Here is a 16403-nt window from a genome sequence, read left to right on the forward strand (position 1 = left end):
CTCTTCTATGTGGTTCCCTCTTCTCCTTCCATAAATGTTGTGTTATAGTATCTCTTATAATTTAAAAAATTATTTTTAAAAAAGTCATTAGAAAAATATGGCCGAATTCAATTGTAGCCAGGCCATTCTTCTTCTTCTTCTTTTTTTAAATGTGTTTTTATTGATTTTTTAGAGAGAGTGGAAGGGGGAGGGATAGCAAGATAGAAACATCAGTGAGAGAGAAACATCATCGATGGGCTGCCTCTTGTATGCTGGGGACGGAGCCAGAAACCCAGGCATGTGCCGTGACAAGGAATTGAATCAGTGACCTCTCGGTTCTTGGGTCATCACTCAGTGACTGAGCCACACCACCCGGAAGGCCATTCTTATTTCTATTGTGAAACACTTGCTGCATGTCTACTGTATATTGTTGAGAGGATCAATGGATAAGACAGGTGTAAACAATAAAGCCAGAACTCCATTAGCAAAGACTTTAGTCATCATGCAGGATGTTTTGAGGAGAGAGAGAGAGAGAGATCCATGTGATCCAAGAAATATTTATAGCACTTTATGAACTAACCTGAACCTCTGGACAAAACTGAGATTTGATAAATCAGTTTCCAACTGCCTGAAATGCTGTCCAGTTTCAATGTCTTTTTCTTTTTTTTTTCAGGTTGTCATTTGGGGGTGTTTTTATTTCATTGTATTGTATTTTTTTACATAACAAAATCACTTTTGCTGGCATTGTATAAATAGACACATATTTTTCAAATCAATAGAAAACATTTTATTATTCAACACATGATTTTTAAAAAATAATCTAATTTCACCAATGTCATTTTTGGAGCTTTACCTGAATCTGCTTGTCTGGGTGACATTCGAGTACTGCAGCCAAGTCCAACCTCAGCATTAGCCAGGCATGAAACTGACTAATTCCACTTTCTAAAGTGCTCAGGATTCCTGGCAACCCAAGAGAATAATATCAACGCCTTTTATCTTGCTTAAGTGCAGAAATAGAAAAGCTAAGATGGGACTCCTGGAATGAATTCTGTGGACCAGAGTTAAATATACCACAGAGAATAGAAATTTTCTAATTCAAGAGCCATTACACTCCAATTCTGATTTTACATCATCTTCCCTTTCCTTCTATATTTTATACAACTTTACCAATTCTCTTTAGAATAAGCCTAAAATGAAAATGAGATTATAGTTTTCACCAGCAAAAAGTTTCATTTCTCATCTAAGTATGTTCTACAGGCAAGATTCCACAGAGCAAGTGTATTTTTATTCCATCTTGAACTGGTGTGGGTAAGTGTAGACTTCTTCCAGTTTCCTGACTGTGGACCTTGGGAATTCTCTTAGACTCCAAAGAGCAGGTGCTACCATAGGGCAAGTACAGTTTCAAGCTACTAATGAAAAGCAACAAATTCTTTATTTTTTCTTCTTTCTTAATTATTTTTTACCTTTTAAAATTTATTTTTATTGTTGAGAGTATTACAGATGTCCCCCATTTCCCCCCCCTTTGCCCTCCTCCTGGCTCCCGCCCCACCCCAGCCTTTGCCACACTATTTCTGTATCCATGGGCTATGCATATATGCATATAAGTTCTTTGGCTCTTCTTAATCTTGGCCTATCTCACCCTAGAAGGATAAATATCATTGCCCTTAATGCTATTTGTTTTCTCAAGACCAACAAAAGTCTCTTAAACCAATAACTCTACCTCTGATCTTCACATGCTTACAGTCCTAGGAACTGGAGATGGTTACAGTCAGGAACCGGCTCAGCCTGGAAAAGGGGGAGAGCTCGCCTTGGTTCTTCTCTGGGTGTGCTCATCTCGAAATCTTGGCGTTCCCCATTACCTTACCGCTATTATATACCAACATTCATAATTATTATAATCATTATTATTAATCCACTCATTTGACAAGTTGCACTCTGATATACTATTGAATCCTCCTCACATAAGAAAATAGGGACAGTTATTAGTTATCTAAGCCTTAACTCAACCTAATCATCCGATCCAGGTGACTTATTACAGCAGAGAGCAGTTCCCCATCTTTGGGGAATTGTGGTTTCTAAACACCATGTGTGATAATGTGAAGTCTAACTCTTCCTCTCTAACTTTCTGAGTAGGGAACCAACTAGTGGCCTCCCTATCGACATGTGGCCAGAGCTTTACTTTGGCCATGTGCACAAGAATTTAAAAGCCATGATAAATACTTTCTCTACCTATCTTTGAATTGGAGGGTCACATCTAAAGCTTACCTGTAAACTATAACCTCCATAAGGTTAGGGACAGCATTTTAGCCCATCATTCTATCCCCAGTGTAGCATAGACCCTGGCCCTTAATATTTGATGAATGGATGGATGAATGAATGAATGAATAAATAAATGATCGAATGAACAGGATATCCTTTGGTTCCCAGACCACTGATCAAAATCTCACTCCACAAGGTTTAGTGTTCAGGTTCCTCCTCAGCCAGGACTACCTAAGCCACACCATGAATTTCAATAATTCATGCCATTAAGTATCACAAATAGCTTGAGCAAGTTTCCATAGAGTAGTTCTACACAACAGAGAGGGCTTTCCTGCTTTAATCACTGGGTGGTTTGGGCGGGGATTTCCAGCCACACACACAAGGAAAGGTGAGTGGAAGCTATAGGTACTAGGGTGTTATGAACTGAATGTTTGCACCTCTACCATCTCCAATACTTATGTTGAAGCCATAATCCCCAATGTGATGATATTTGAATCTGGGGCCTTTGGGAAGTAATTAGGTTTCGATGAGGTCATTAGAGTGGGGTCCCAGGATGGGAGTAAGTAGGAAAAAGGGACTGAGAGCTAACTCTTGCTCTCTAGGGCATTCACCCAGTGCTTGCTGTATGTCTCTCTGTCCCACTCACTGCCACGTGAGGACACAGCAAGAAGGTGGCCATTGACCCTGCCCAGATAGCTCAGTAGTTAGAGTCAACCTGATACACCAAGGTTGAAGGTTTGATACCTGATCAGGGCACATATAAGAAACAACCAATAAATGCATAAATAAGTAGAACAAGAAATCGGTTTCTCTCTCTCTCCCTCCTCTCTCTCTCTCTCGCTCTCTCTCTCTAAATCAATAATTTTTTTTAAAGAAAAGAAAAAAAAAAGGTGGCCATCTGCAAACTAGGAAGAGGAGCCTCACAGCACTTAAACTTACTGGCACTTTTATCTTGCATTTCCCAACCTCCAAAACTGTGAGAAATAAATTTCTGTTGTTGAAGGCACCTAGTCTGTGGTATTTTGTTATGGCAGCTTGAGCTAAGACATAGGAACATTTCCCTGATATTTAAACTGTCCCTAGAGACAAGAGTCTAGAATCTGGAGAAATGTCAACAAACTAGTACTGAGGGAACAAAGGACACAAAGAATGTGACCTTGCTGTAAGAACTCTGCTCCTTAGGCGAGTCACAACTCCTCTGTCCCTCAGTTTCCTCATCTGCCAAAGGGGGCTAATAGGAGTAATCTCCTTGAGTTGTTCTGAGAATTAAATGAAGTAATATTAATATACTAGTGGCCCGGTGCACGGATTCGTGCACATTGAAAGGAAATTAATTAGAAGAAATATTTTAATATCGCTACTTGTCCTTTCTATATAATAGAAGTGTCAACCAAATTCACAATCAACAATTACAGATCAGAGAGAAACCAAGATGGCGGCATAGGTAAACACCGGAGATTGCTGCCGCAGACAACCACTTCAAAATTACAACTAAAAGACGGAACGGACATCACCCAGAACCACAGGAAGGCTGGCTGAGGAGAGATTCTTCAATTAGAAGGAAAGAGAACAGCATACGGAGGCTCAGAGGAGGCGCAGTGTGGAAAATACAAAGGTGCGGAGGTGCGCGCGAAAAGCGGGCTGGTGGCTGAGGGTGCGGTTGTCGTTTTCGGTCGGGAGTGAGTCTCAGACTTTGGGCTCCAGATCCGGGCAAGTCTCTAGGGACTCAGACTCAGACAGGAGAAGCAGGATTGTCTGCAATCAGTTGGAACCTAAGGGCAGCTTTCTCTCCGAAGTTTGCAGCGGCTGCCGGGGTTCTGAGAAGCAGAGCCTCTGGGAACGGGACTGAGAGCAGCCATAACTGCTCCCTCTGCCCGCCCTGTTGATCCCGTGCAACCCTCCCCGCCCAAGCCCTGTGCAGAGCCATTTGCCGGATAGCCTCAGGCAAAGGCTATATTAGCACCTCTCCAGGGGACAGAAGTTTTCCCACTGCAGCAGACACAGCTGATTCTCACAGCCAGTCGGCCTGGTGGTCAAATCCCTCTAGTATTAACTACAACAATCAAGGCTTAACTAGAACAAGACTGCACACAAAGACCACAAGGGGGTGCACCAAGAAAGCATAAAAGATGCGGAGACAAAAAAACATGACAGAAATGGAGGATATAGCCAAACCGGTTTGGCTCAGTGGATAGAGTGTCGGCCTGTGGACTGAAAGGTCCCAGGTTCGATTCCGGTAAAGGGCATGTACCTTGGTTGCGGGCACATCCCCAGTAGGAGGTGTGCAGGAGGCGGCTGGTCGATGTGTCTGTCTCATCGATGTTTCTAACTCTCTATCCCTCTCCCTTCCTCTCTGTAAAAAATCAATAAAATATATATTTAAAAAAAAAAAGAAATGGAGGATATAGAGCTAAAAAATGCAATTTTGAGGGCTTGCAATAATGTGCTAGAAGCTGCCAATAAACTTGATGAGAGCCTCACGAAATCTAATGAGACCTTCGATGTTGTCATAAAGAACCAACTAGAAATTAAGCATACACTGACTGAAATAAAGAATATTATACAGACACCCAACAGCAGACCAGAGGAGCGCAAGAATCAAGTCAAAGATTTGAAATGCGAAGAAGCAAAAAACACCCAACCGGAAAAGCAAAATGAAAAAAGAATCCGAAAATACGAAGATAGTGTAAGGAGCCTCTGGGACAGTTTCAAACGTACCAACATCAGAATTATAGGCGTACCAGAAGATGAGAGAGAGCAAGATATTGAAAACCTATTTGAAGAAATAATGACAGAAAACTTCCCCCACCTGGTGAAAGAAATGGACTTACCGGTCCAAGAAGCACAGAGAACCCCAAACAAAAGGAATCCAAAGAGGACCACACCAAGACACATCATCATTAAAATGCCAAGAGCAAAAGACAAAGAGAGAATCTTAAAAGCAGCAAGAAAAACAGACTCAATTACCTACAAGGGAATACCCATACGACTATCAGCTGATTTCTCAACAGAAACTTTGCAGGCCAGAAGGGAATGGCAAGAAATATTCAAAGTACTGAATACCAAGAACCTACAACCAAGATTACTTTATCCAGCAAAGCTATCATTCAGAATTGAAGGCCAGATAAAGAGCTTCACAGATAAGAAAAAGCTAAAGGACTTCATCACCACCAAACCAGCATTATACGAAATGCTGAAAGGTATCCTTTAAGAAGAGGAAGAAGAAAAAGGTAAAGATACAAATTGTGAACAACAAACATGCATCTATCAGCAAGTGAATCTAAGAATCAAGTGAATAAATAATCTGATGTACAGAATGAACTGGTGACTATAATGAATCAGGGCCATAGAAAGGGAATGGACTGACTATTTTGGGGGGGGAAGGGAAGTGGGAGATGTGGGAAGAGACTGGACAAAAATCGTGCACCTATGGATGAGGACAGTGGGTGGGGAGTGAGGGCGGAGGGTGGAGCGGGAACTGGGAGGAGGGGAGTTATGGGGGGAAAAAAAGAGGAACAAATGTAATCTGAACAATAAAGATTTAATTAAAAAAAAATCAAAAAAAAAATTACAGATCAAAACACACGTGCGATTGGCGCCAGTGAGAGCTTTATATGTATCGTGCATGCATAAGTCAATTTAGCGTTTTATAGATATAGAATAAACTTGCTTAATTAGACCTGCTTTCTGATTTAGCTAAACTTTTTCCAGCCCAGTGAAGCACCCCAACTTCTCTTTCAGGTAATTGTCAGAAACACAGCAGTAAATATCAACACTAAGCAGATTATTATTGTAGATAATGCAGGGAGAACAAAGGGTAAAATATTTAACTGCAGCAATGTTTGACTATATTCTACACAGCGAGAAAACCTGAAGTCATTTCCAAGGTCCACCATTTCTTACTTCTTTTCAGTCAGGTCAAGTTTCTAAATCTCCATTTTTTGGCTAATGAAAAGAAAATAGGATTCCACCAAGTCTCCTATCTAACTACTCCAGGACTTCTGTGAGGATCAAATGAGATGAGGCATGGTTAAAACACTTCAGACATTTGGTTAAAGTGTGAAATGCTTGCACTTGGCTATAAAGCAAGTCGTGTTCCTGGGCTGAAGAAACTGCAAGGAGGCTAGCTGTCGCTAGGGAGAGGAAGCTGGGTGTTGCTATGTGATGTCATTATCCGGCGCCCACAGCGACCATTTCCAGGCTGGGTTGGGCTGTGGGCCACATTTTGTGCCATGGGGTCTCAGCAGCGTCGGCTGCGATTTGGTGGGGTGTCACTCCAGGGTGGTGGCAGGGCCTGTGTCCCACTTGGGGTAAGCCAAGTGTTGCTTTGTGGGCGCCAGGTCCGTGGTGATGTTTCTCTGTGCACATCACAGCAGCGCCTGCATTGAGCGTCTGCCCCCTGGTGGTCAGTGCGCGTTATAGCAACCAGTCGGACACTGAGCATATTAGCCTTTTATATATATAGACTAGAGGCCTGGTGCATGAAAATTTGTGTACTTGGGGAGGGGACCCTCAGCCCGGCCAACGCCCTCTCGCAGTCCTGGACCCCTCGGGGGATGTCTACCTGCTGGCTTAGGCCCGATCCCCAGGGGAGCGGGCCTAAGCTGGCAGTCACACATCTCTCTGGCAGCCCGGGACCCCTAAGGGGATGTCCAACTGATGGCTTAGGCCCACTCCCAGTCCAACATCCTTAGCACTGCTGAGGAGGCAGGAGTGGCTCCCGCCACTGCCACTGTGCTTGCAGCCATCAGCCTGGCTTGTGGCTGAGTGGAGCTCCCCCTGTGGAAGTGCACTGACCACCAGGGGGCAGCTCCTCCGTTGAGCATCTGCCCCCTGGTGGTCAGTGTGCATCATAGCAACTGGTCTTTCTGCTGTTAGGGTCAATTTGCATATTGCCCTTTTATTATATAGGACTGGAGGCCCGGTGCACAAAAATTTGTGCACTGGGGGGGGGTCCCCCCAGCCCAGCCTGTGCCCTCTCGCAGTCTGGGACCCCTCGGGAGATAACGACCTGCTCCGTAGGCCTGCTCCTGGGTGGCAGAGGGCACGCCCAATCCCTAGGTGCAGCCCCTGGTCAGGCTCACAGCAGGGCCGATTGGGGAGTTGGGGCGCCGCCCCCTGTCATGCACAGAGCAGGGCAGATCGGGAAGTTGCGATGCCACCCTCAGTCACGCTCAGGGTAGGCATACATTGATCACTAAAATGAAAGCTTAACAAAATTATTACTTTGATATTTTTAATTTGGTTCTGTTCCTTTTTTTTTTTAATGTAGGTCATTCATTTCAACAGGCATAGTCCTGACCCTCAACTCTTACTGGGCATCAGAGTCATCTGAGGAGCATTTTAAAAATCTGATTCCCTGGGCCCTACCCACCAAGATTCAGAATCAATGGTTTGGAGTGGGGACTGAGCAATTCATAGACAGCCCCAGGTGGCTCTATTATTGTGCAGCCAGAACTAAGCCCCACAGAACTAATGGCTTCAATCTAGCTCCCAGCTAAAACACCACTACTGGATGAATTATTTTCATCCCTGTCTGCTAACACTCAGCACCGGGATGTCACCCCACCCCCACCCAGCTGAAGGTCTGCTGGTGCCTGTGAGTGGATCGCTTACTCCTGTGGCTTCAGTGTGCTCCAGGAAACCCAGAAAGGAATAAAGATCAAAGTGGAGCCTGGGCTTTTCGGGAGGCCTCCTGTCTCCTCCCAGATGGCTGGGTGACTCCATGAAGAGCAAAATCTGGAATGGATTAGGAGGATATTGCTAAGGGTGAAGGGACCCCTTAGAACAGCGGTTCTCAACCTGTGGGTCCCGACCCCTTTGGCGGTCGAACGACCCTTTCACAGGGGTCGCCTAAGACCATCCTGCATATCAGATATTTACATTACGATTCATAACAGTAGCAACATTACAGTTATGAAGTAGCAACAAAAATAAGTTTATGGTTGGGTCACAACATGAGGAACTGTATTTAAAGGGCCAGAAGGTTGAGAACCACTGCCTTACAAGAACTTTTTGCTTGAGTAGGAGGAGCTAAGGAAAAGTAAAGGGAAACTGCTGGCCTCCTTGCCTGCCTGCTCTGACCTCGCAGACACAGGGGTTTCAGTAGAGCGTGGAGATAAGTTCAGTCAAAGGGTCTTCATGGCCTGGCTGTCTCCTTCTAGGTGTAGCCCAGATGAAACTGAAAGCTCTCCATCCTCAGTTCATCGTCTATACAGAAGAGAGGTCTGGGGACTGTCCTGTTCACCTGGTTGGAGTGATCTGCAGCTTACCCTGAGCTGCCTAACAGAACCAGGGCAGAACCTGGGCCAGAATGCAGAAGGTACCACGAATGGTGGAGGCCATGAGTCTGTGTCCCTGCCCTTTTCTTGGACACACGGATGGGATTAATTAACCTGTATTGGTTCTGTACACAGTTGGTTACACACACACACACACACACACACACACACACACGGCCCTGTGGGAAGCCACCTATTGTCTTCACTAGCAGAGGTGTGGACAAGGAACCCGGAAGGCTGGTGACCCTTGAAGGCCTGGCAAAGGTCAGAGCTGTGCACCCACTGTTAGTCCAGACAGTGGTAGCTGAAGCAACTTCCCCATTTATTATTATGTAAATCCTTACTGATGGGCTAGTCTGCCTGTTACTGGAAATTGCCTGCCTAAGGGCTATGGGTGTATCACAAACCAATAAAAGGTTGGTGAGGCCTGAGCACCAGGGGAAGTCCTTCCCCTTGAGTTGGACTTGCCCGCCTGGCCCCCCAATATTTCCAAATTATTACTTGTCTCATCTCTTTCATTTGTGTGCGGCCCCTCTTCCAGATCCTGAACCCTGAACCTTGCGGGACGTGGGGGGCATTTGGGGAGGGCGGGGGGGAAAACAAACACATAAACTTTACACATGGCCCAGCCAGCATGGCTCAATGGTTGAGCGTCTACTTATGAACCAGGAGGTCATGGTTCAATTCCTGGTCAGGGCATAAACCCGGTTTGCAAGCTTGATCCCCAGTGTGGGGCGTGCAGGACACAGGTGATCAATGATTCTCTCTCATCATTGATGTTTCTGTCTCTCCCTCTCCTTCTCTGAAATCAATAAAAATATAATAATAAAAAAGTACACCCCAAAGCCATGTCTGTTTGAGGCATATAGTCCTTGGATTTACTAGCCCAACATAATAATACTAAGAGTGACCATTTACTGGGTGCCTTCCATGTACTATCTCACTTAATTCCATGATATCTCTTCAGACATGCATTTTATAGATACACAGGTTTAAGGTACTAGGGTTGTGCATTTAATAACTGGCAGTGCTGGGATGCTAATGCAGGTTGACCCATATGTGCACGAAAGGGGCCACATGCTGACCTGACAAGCTCAGCGGAGGCCTACATGGCAGTCTTGCAAACTCGGAGACCTAAAGTAACCACAAAGGATGGTCTGAAATTAAACTTTAACTAAAAGCAGTTATAGTGGGCAGTTACGTCCTAGGCCAGTATCTTCACTGACAAGGTCAACCTTGACCTTCACTGAGCCTATCTGTCTTTTTGCATCTATGATAACATACCCTTGAAATGTCTGGATAACTTGTGACTTCCCTTTATCTGGAGCCCCTGGGGCACAACAAAATGTGCTGGGCCCCAGGACAGATACCACAAATTCCTTCACCATCATGTTAATTGCTCCTGTACCCACCTAAGTGTGTGTCCATCATTTTACTTTTTATCCAATCCCAGGGGTTTCCCTCCTTTGCTTATCCCTCCTCCTTAATCTATCATCAATGAATTTCATGTAACCCACCTATGTTCCTCCTTTGATTGCAATGTATAAATGCAGATGTAACCCCACCATTCTCCGGAGCATTATCTCAATCCATTGAGGTTCTGCTTCCCGGCATATGTCGACAGTTTGGGATTGGATAATTCTTTGTTGTGAAGGTTTGTCCTGTACATTAGAAGATGCTTAGCAGCTCTTCTGGCCTCTACCCATTAGATGTCAGTTATGACAATCAAAAATGTCTCAGACATTGCCAAATGTCCTCTGGCGATGGGGGGAGGGGGGGTCAAAATCACTCCTCTTCTACTTTAAGAACAACTGTTATAGTCTAACCCACCATGCTGTATTGTTTCCTGGTACTTTATAAGGACAACAACAATATCACCCTATCCTATAGTTATATATCATTTTACAAATCACCAAGTACTTTTATAGCCAATATCTCCTTATGTGGCTAGGGCTTAATCCTGAAAGAATGAATACCCCTAAAAATTATGACCACCAAAAAGAGATCTATATATTTAGCCTTCTCCAAGAAATTGAGATAAAAGAACATGAGTGAAGTCCATTTAATCTTTGGCCCACAAGCCATTGGGAGAAAAACACTTTTGCTAATGCATGTAATCCTTCCAGAGCACATTCTGTTACTTTCTGGAAGACAAAGTCTGTTTCTTGTACATCTCTCTATCTTCTGCACAGAGAACACAGAGAATTCTCACTAAATGTCGAACATTTCATGGAACATCTACCTCATAGCAACCCTTAACCACTTCATTAAATTAAAATTATATTCCCACAGTTTGTATCTTCCATATTATGTTTTAATAAAATTCATATTCTGAAAAAAATTAATGGCAACATTGACAGAAGAGCTCAGAGTTCAGTGCCAGGTTGTCATTGAAATAACAGAGCAAAACTCAAGTTTAACTGGAACAAACGTTCACCAGAATCATCCCTGTCAATACAGGCCAAGGGAACTGTAGCTGTTTCATTCGAGTAATATTTTATTGGATCAAGGAAAAGAAATTCCAGGAGAAGCTTTTCCACATTTTTTTCCCTTCAGATCTTCATTAAACTATTATACCTAACAATCAAAACAGGAATGCTTGTTTTTTTTAAAAAAAAAAAACCCAATCTGAATAAAAAATAAAGTAGCTAACTACAGTTGCTTTTAAGGCCACTCTTTAAGAACTCCTAAGAGGCCAGGAGAGTAAAAACAAAATGTTCTCATTCACATATCCATTTGCAAAGCCCAGCTGAAGAGGACAGCATTACCCGGAAAATGATAAATCCATACATGGCTTCAAAGAAATTGTAATATAACTATCAATAGTCAATATTCATGACAAAAATAGCCGGACTCTATGGAGCACTTTTGTGCCAGGCACTGAACTTGTGCTCTACATGCATAAATCTTACTAAATCTTCATTCCAGACCCACGTGGTACATACTCATTAGATCTTCTTTTTAAGGTAAGAAAACTGAGGCCAAAAGACATGTAATAACTTGCCCACAATCACAGCCAGATCAAGAGTCAAGTGATGGCTGTATAAAGCTTTAGGTTATAGAATCTGAAAAAACAACCACTGGGAAATTAGAAAAACAATGGAAGAAAAGGGAGATGTTATGGCAGTTTTTCACAATGTGTGCCATAGAATCCCACGACTGAAATTTTGGCATTTCAGAAACCATTCTCCTCCCCTTGCTTCTATATAGATCCTTGCACATAAAATCTGAAGTACTGGGCATTAACTGCACACCTGGGGTTAAGTACCTTTCTGGGTACTTTTTTTGGTGAGAAAAACATATCTTTTGTTTTGCTTTCTGTAAAAATGCACAGTGATGAAAAGGGCCTGGTGAAGAGTCCCCACACGGGAAAAGAAAGACTTATCCTCTCCCGCTTACCGGGCCGTAAAGCACACCAACAAAGCCATAGGACCAATGTTTGCACACACATTCCAGAACATAGACACCAAAAGGAGGGTTGCACTTCCATTACTCTCAATCCTAAACACATACACATGCCTTTACTGGATGCCCATCGTGGGGACCACCAGTCCCTCAAGGGGACTCTCGTTACTTTCACGGCCACACTTTCTATGACAACCTCGACTCCCCACCTCAGAGGCCACAGTTGGCCCCACATGGTGTCTGGCTCCTTCCCAAGTGAGGAAGGTTTGGCATCAGGAGGCAATTCAGTTAAATGTGTTGCCAACTCTGCAGGCAGTGCCAAAGCACGAGCTCCCAAATTATTCTCAGCAATGACAGCATCCCCGGATTAGTGCGCAGCTTGCCAAGACAGGGCTTTTGAAGGGGAGGGATACTCACTTGAATGTATAAGTGCTGGCATATTTATTTTAACATTTGGGTAAAAAATTGGAAGAATCAGCTAGCTTTAAGTCCAAGTGAATAAATATTCCCCTGCAATAATGATAACGCAGATTTGGGGTAAGGTTCTGACCACCCCCTTAACCCTTTGAGTGCCAACCAATATCCTAGGAACGATGCTTTAAAATTGCCAAGGCATTTTTGCTGATTTTACAGCAGTTTAGGGAAAAAATTATGATAGTGCTCCTGGCACTTTTGGTGAAAGACAGGAGGAGCGCGATCGCGCTCCCCGGCACTCTAGGGGTCAATGGGGGAAAAAAAGCTTGTCCTGAAATGCTACTTGTAAAAAGCAGAAATCACTTTCCTGTCAACTTGCATAATTATTGAAGAGATTTCCTTTTCAGGAAAAAAAAAACCACTAAAAACTGGGCCCAACAAATGCTAGTTGCCAACATAGTGCTGAATCCTCCCAGGAAGCTCAAATCTCAGTGTGTGCTAGAAGATGGATCTATATCCAGGACAGGAGTGGGGGGCACCTCTCTTCCCCTGGATCCCCAAAGCCTAGAAACCTTCCAATAGAAAAATCCACATAATAGAACCCCAGGACCTGAACTAGCTGTTACAGCAAATAAAGTCATTATCATACAGAAAGGGAGCTGCCACCGAAGACAAACAACAGAGAACAAACAGACACTGCACTGGTCGTTTGTTTATCTTCAGACACACTTGGACAGCCATCTGCTGAGGTCCTAAGCAGTCTGGCTTCCTGCCAGGTGACCTGGACACCTTAGGGGTGGGCACAGCCTGTGGACATCTTAAGAGAGCAAAGGCAGCCCACTTTCCGAGTAGATAGAATCCTATTCACTTCAGTAAGAGAGCCCTAATGAGCACAAACGATCCAAAAACTGTACAATACTCCCGGTGTTTACTTGGTTGAAGAATGCAGCGCATTTGTGGGCGGTGTGTGTGTGTGTGTGCGCACATTGCTGGTTTTTTTTACTCAGAAATAGCCTCTCACAGAGAACAGGAGAGTGGGGAGCAAATAGCGCATGTGGATCCAAAAAATTACACACCCCTTTGTTGATCTTACCTGTATATTTGAAATCTCACTCCATAAGTATTCTCTTAACTCCTGACCAAAATCACTTCTAACCCAGTTCAGCAATACAGGATGCAACAAAGAGCCCGTCTGGGTCTCCCCCTTGTCGGTGGGAGGCTGAGGGACCACAGCCGCCTTCAAGTCGCTGCGCCAGGTCTGCGAGGTGCACCTCCCCACCCCGCCTCCCCCACCCAAGTTGCCCAGTCCGGTAGCTAGCAGGGCGCCGAGTCCCCACCAGCGCCGTCTGGGGTGGCCCCGTCTTGCTCTCTCGAGTGACTGCCCTCTTGAGGTGTCAGTGGGCTGCGCCCTTGGCCGAGAGGGTCCGAATCTCTGCCCCACCACCCACCCGGCCACCTCGGATCCCCGTCCGGTTCCATCCTTCCAGGTCCCTGTTCTCCACACCGGACCCAGCCGCCTCCCCCGCCCACCCTCTCAGAGAGGCCCCTTCCATCTTTCCCCGGAGAAGTCACAGCCTCGTCCCACCCTATCCTTTCTGGGGTTCCCCTTCCTCGGGGTCCCCCTCCCGCCTCGGGTTTCCTCTCTTCTGCATTCCCCTCCCGGGTTCTGGTCTCCGCCCAGCGGGGGGCACCCCAAGAATGCCGACAGAGCACCCCTGGTTCCGCCCCCCTCCATCCCCAGTTCCCGCACAGGAGGTCCTCTAGGTCGCGGTCCTGACCCCTTAGCTCTCCAGGTTCGGGCTCCGAGACTCCCCACCGTCGCGATCCCGATTCGCCCTCTCGCCCTCGGGGTTGGGGACAACATAGGGGCACTGACACCCCGCCCGGGGCTCCTCAACATCGCGATCCCGAACACCCCTCTGGGCTCCGGTTCTGGGGCTCCCCTAAGTCGCGATCCTGACACCTCCGCCCCGCGTACGCGCGACCCGGGCTACCCAAGAACACAGTCCTCACCCCCGGCCAGACCCGCTCTGCGCCTCTGGTATGGGGGACAGTCAGGGGCGGCGCTGGGTCAGTGCGCGTCAGGACTCACCGGCAGGGCAGCTTTGGGTCGGCTGGGTTCCCGGCTCCCGGCTCCCAGCTTCCCGCAGGCGGCGGTGACCTCGGCCCTCGCTGCACAGGGGAGCGGCCAGGAAAAGGGGACGGACGGGGGCGGGCACCGCGGGGCTCCGCCTCTACCCGCCGGGGGCGGGATTCGCAGACCGGGGCAGCCCCCCCGCCCCCAGCCCTTCCCCCGCCCCCAGCCCTCCACCCGCGCTGCCTCCCGTGCTGCGGCGGCGGAGGAAGTTGGCTGACGCCTCTTCCTTCTCCCCGGGGCTCAGGTCCACACAGCCCCCTTTCAGCTGCTGAAAGCCCGAGGGGTTGAGAGAAAGATGCGTGCATCGCTGTCCAGTTCTTTCCAAGACCCCACCCTGGGGGGCTCTCCCCAGTATTTCAGGAGGGGGACAAACAACAGCAAACTTCACCTTTGATCTCAAGGCTGACCCACATCCTCGTCTTCTCTCCACGGGTGTATGCACATGCTGGGTCATTCTGCCTATGAAGTCATGTTATAACACTCTGGGGAGGGCCCTTGCAAACACACACGCTTTCGCGCCCTGAGATACAAGGATGAAGGACTCGCCTCCTACACTGCCTTGCTGGGAATCCATTTCCATGCCATTTCATTCTCCTTCCCCAGCTCTCTAGCCGGTCCTTAAATAGCAATGGCCTACACATTCAAGCAGCAGGGAGGCAGAGGAAATTCCACATCTGGCCCCAGACTTGCTCCTGACCCAGAGTCTACATTTTTTTTTAATTTTTTTATTTTATTAAATCTTTATTGTTCAGATTACATTTGTTCCTCTTTTTTTTTCCATAACTCCCCTCCTCCCAGTTCCCACCCCACCCTCCGCCCTCACTCCCCACCCACTGTCCTCATCCATAGGTGCACGATTTTTGTCCAGTCTCTTCCCACATCTCCCATTCCCCTTTCCTCCCCAAGAATAGTCAGTCCATTCCCTTTCTATGTCCCTGATTCATTGTAATCACCAGTTCATTCTGTACATCAGATTATTTATTCACTTGATTCTTAGATTCACTTGTTGATAGATGCATGTTTGTTGTTCATAATTTGTATCTTTACCTTTTTCTTCTTCCTCTTCTTAAAGGATACCTTTCAGCATTTCGTCTAATACTGGTTTGGTGGTGATGAAGTCCTTTAGCTTTTCCTTATCTGTGAAGCTCTTTATCTGACCTTCAATTCTGAATGATAGCTTTGCTGGGTAAAGTAATCTTGGTTGTAGGTTCTTGGTATTCAGCACTTTGAATATTTCTTGCCATTCCCTTCTGGCCTGCAAAGTTTCTGTTGAGAAATCAGCTGACAGTCGTATGGGTACTCCCTTTAGGTAACTGATTTTCTTTCTCTTGCTGCTTTTAGGATTCTCTCTTTGTCTTTTGCTCTTGGCATTTTAATTATGATGTGTCTTGGTGTGGTCCTCTTTGGATTCCTTTTGTTTGGGGTTCTCTGTGCTGCTTGGACCTGTAAGTCCATTTTTTTCACCAGGTGGGGGAAGTTTTCTGCCATTATTTCTTCAAATAGGTTTTCAATATCTTGCTGTCTCTCATCTTCTGGCACCCCTATTATTCTGATATTAGTGTGCTTGAAGGTGTCCCAGAGGCTCCTTACACTATCTTCGTATTTTCGGATTCTTTTTTCATTTTGCTTTTCCGTTTGGGTGTTTTTTGCTTCTTCGCATTTCAAATCTTTGACTTGATTCTTGCGCTCCTCTGGTCTGCTGTTGGGTGTCTGTATAATATTCTTTATTTCAGTCCGTGTATGCTTAATTTCTAGTTGGTTCTTTATGACAACATCGAGGGTCTCATTAGATTTCGTGAGGCTCTCATCAAGTTTATTGGCAGCTTCAAGCACATTATTGCAAGCCCTCAAAATTGCATTTTTTAGCTCTATATCCTCCATTTCTGTCATGTTTTTTTGTCTCCGCATTTTTTATGCTTTCTTGGTGC

At 45.7% G+C, this 16403-nt stretch overlaps 1 protein-coding gene across 2 annotated transcripts in view; it reads right to left on the reverse strand.

Annotated features, from left to right (window-relative positions):
- PAQR8 (progestin and adipoQ receptor family member 8) overlaps positions 1–16403 on the reverse strand; it is a 112102-nt gene that overhangs the window by 27753 nt on the left and 67946 nt on the right. Inside the window, exon 1 of one of the 2 annotated variants that reach the window (XM_070418432.1) lies at positions 14431–14506. The exons of the other annotated variant lie outside the window; for it this stretch is intronic. The gene's annotated coding sequence lies outside the window, so the exon portion shown is untranslated. Of the gene's footprint in view, positions 1–14430; positions 14507–16403 lie in introns of those variants that run through there. 2 annotated transcript variants of the gene reach the window in all.

This window comes from Myotis yumanensis, unplaced genomic scaffold (assembly GCF_028538775.1).
Source record: "Myotis yumanensis isolate MYYU_CA2020_CCGP unplaced genomic scaffold, mMyoYum1.0.hap1 SCAF_6, whole genome shotgun sequence".
NCBI lineage: Eukaryota > Metazoa > Chordata > Mammalia > Chiroptera > Vespertilionidae > Myotis > Myotis yumanensis.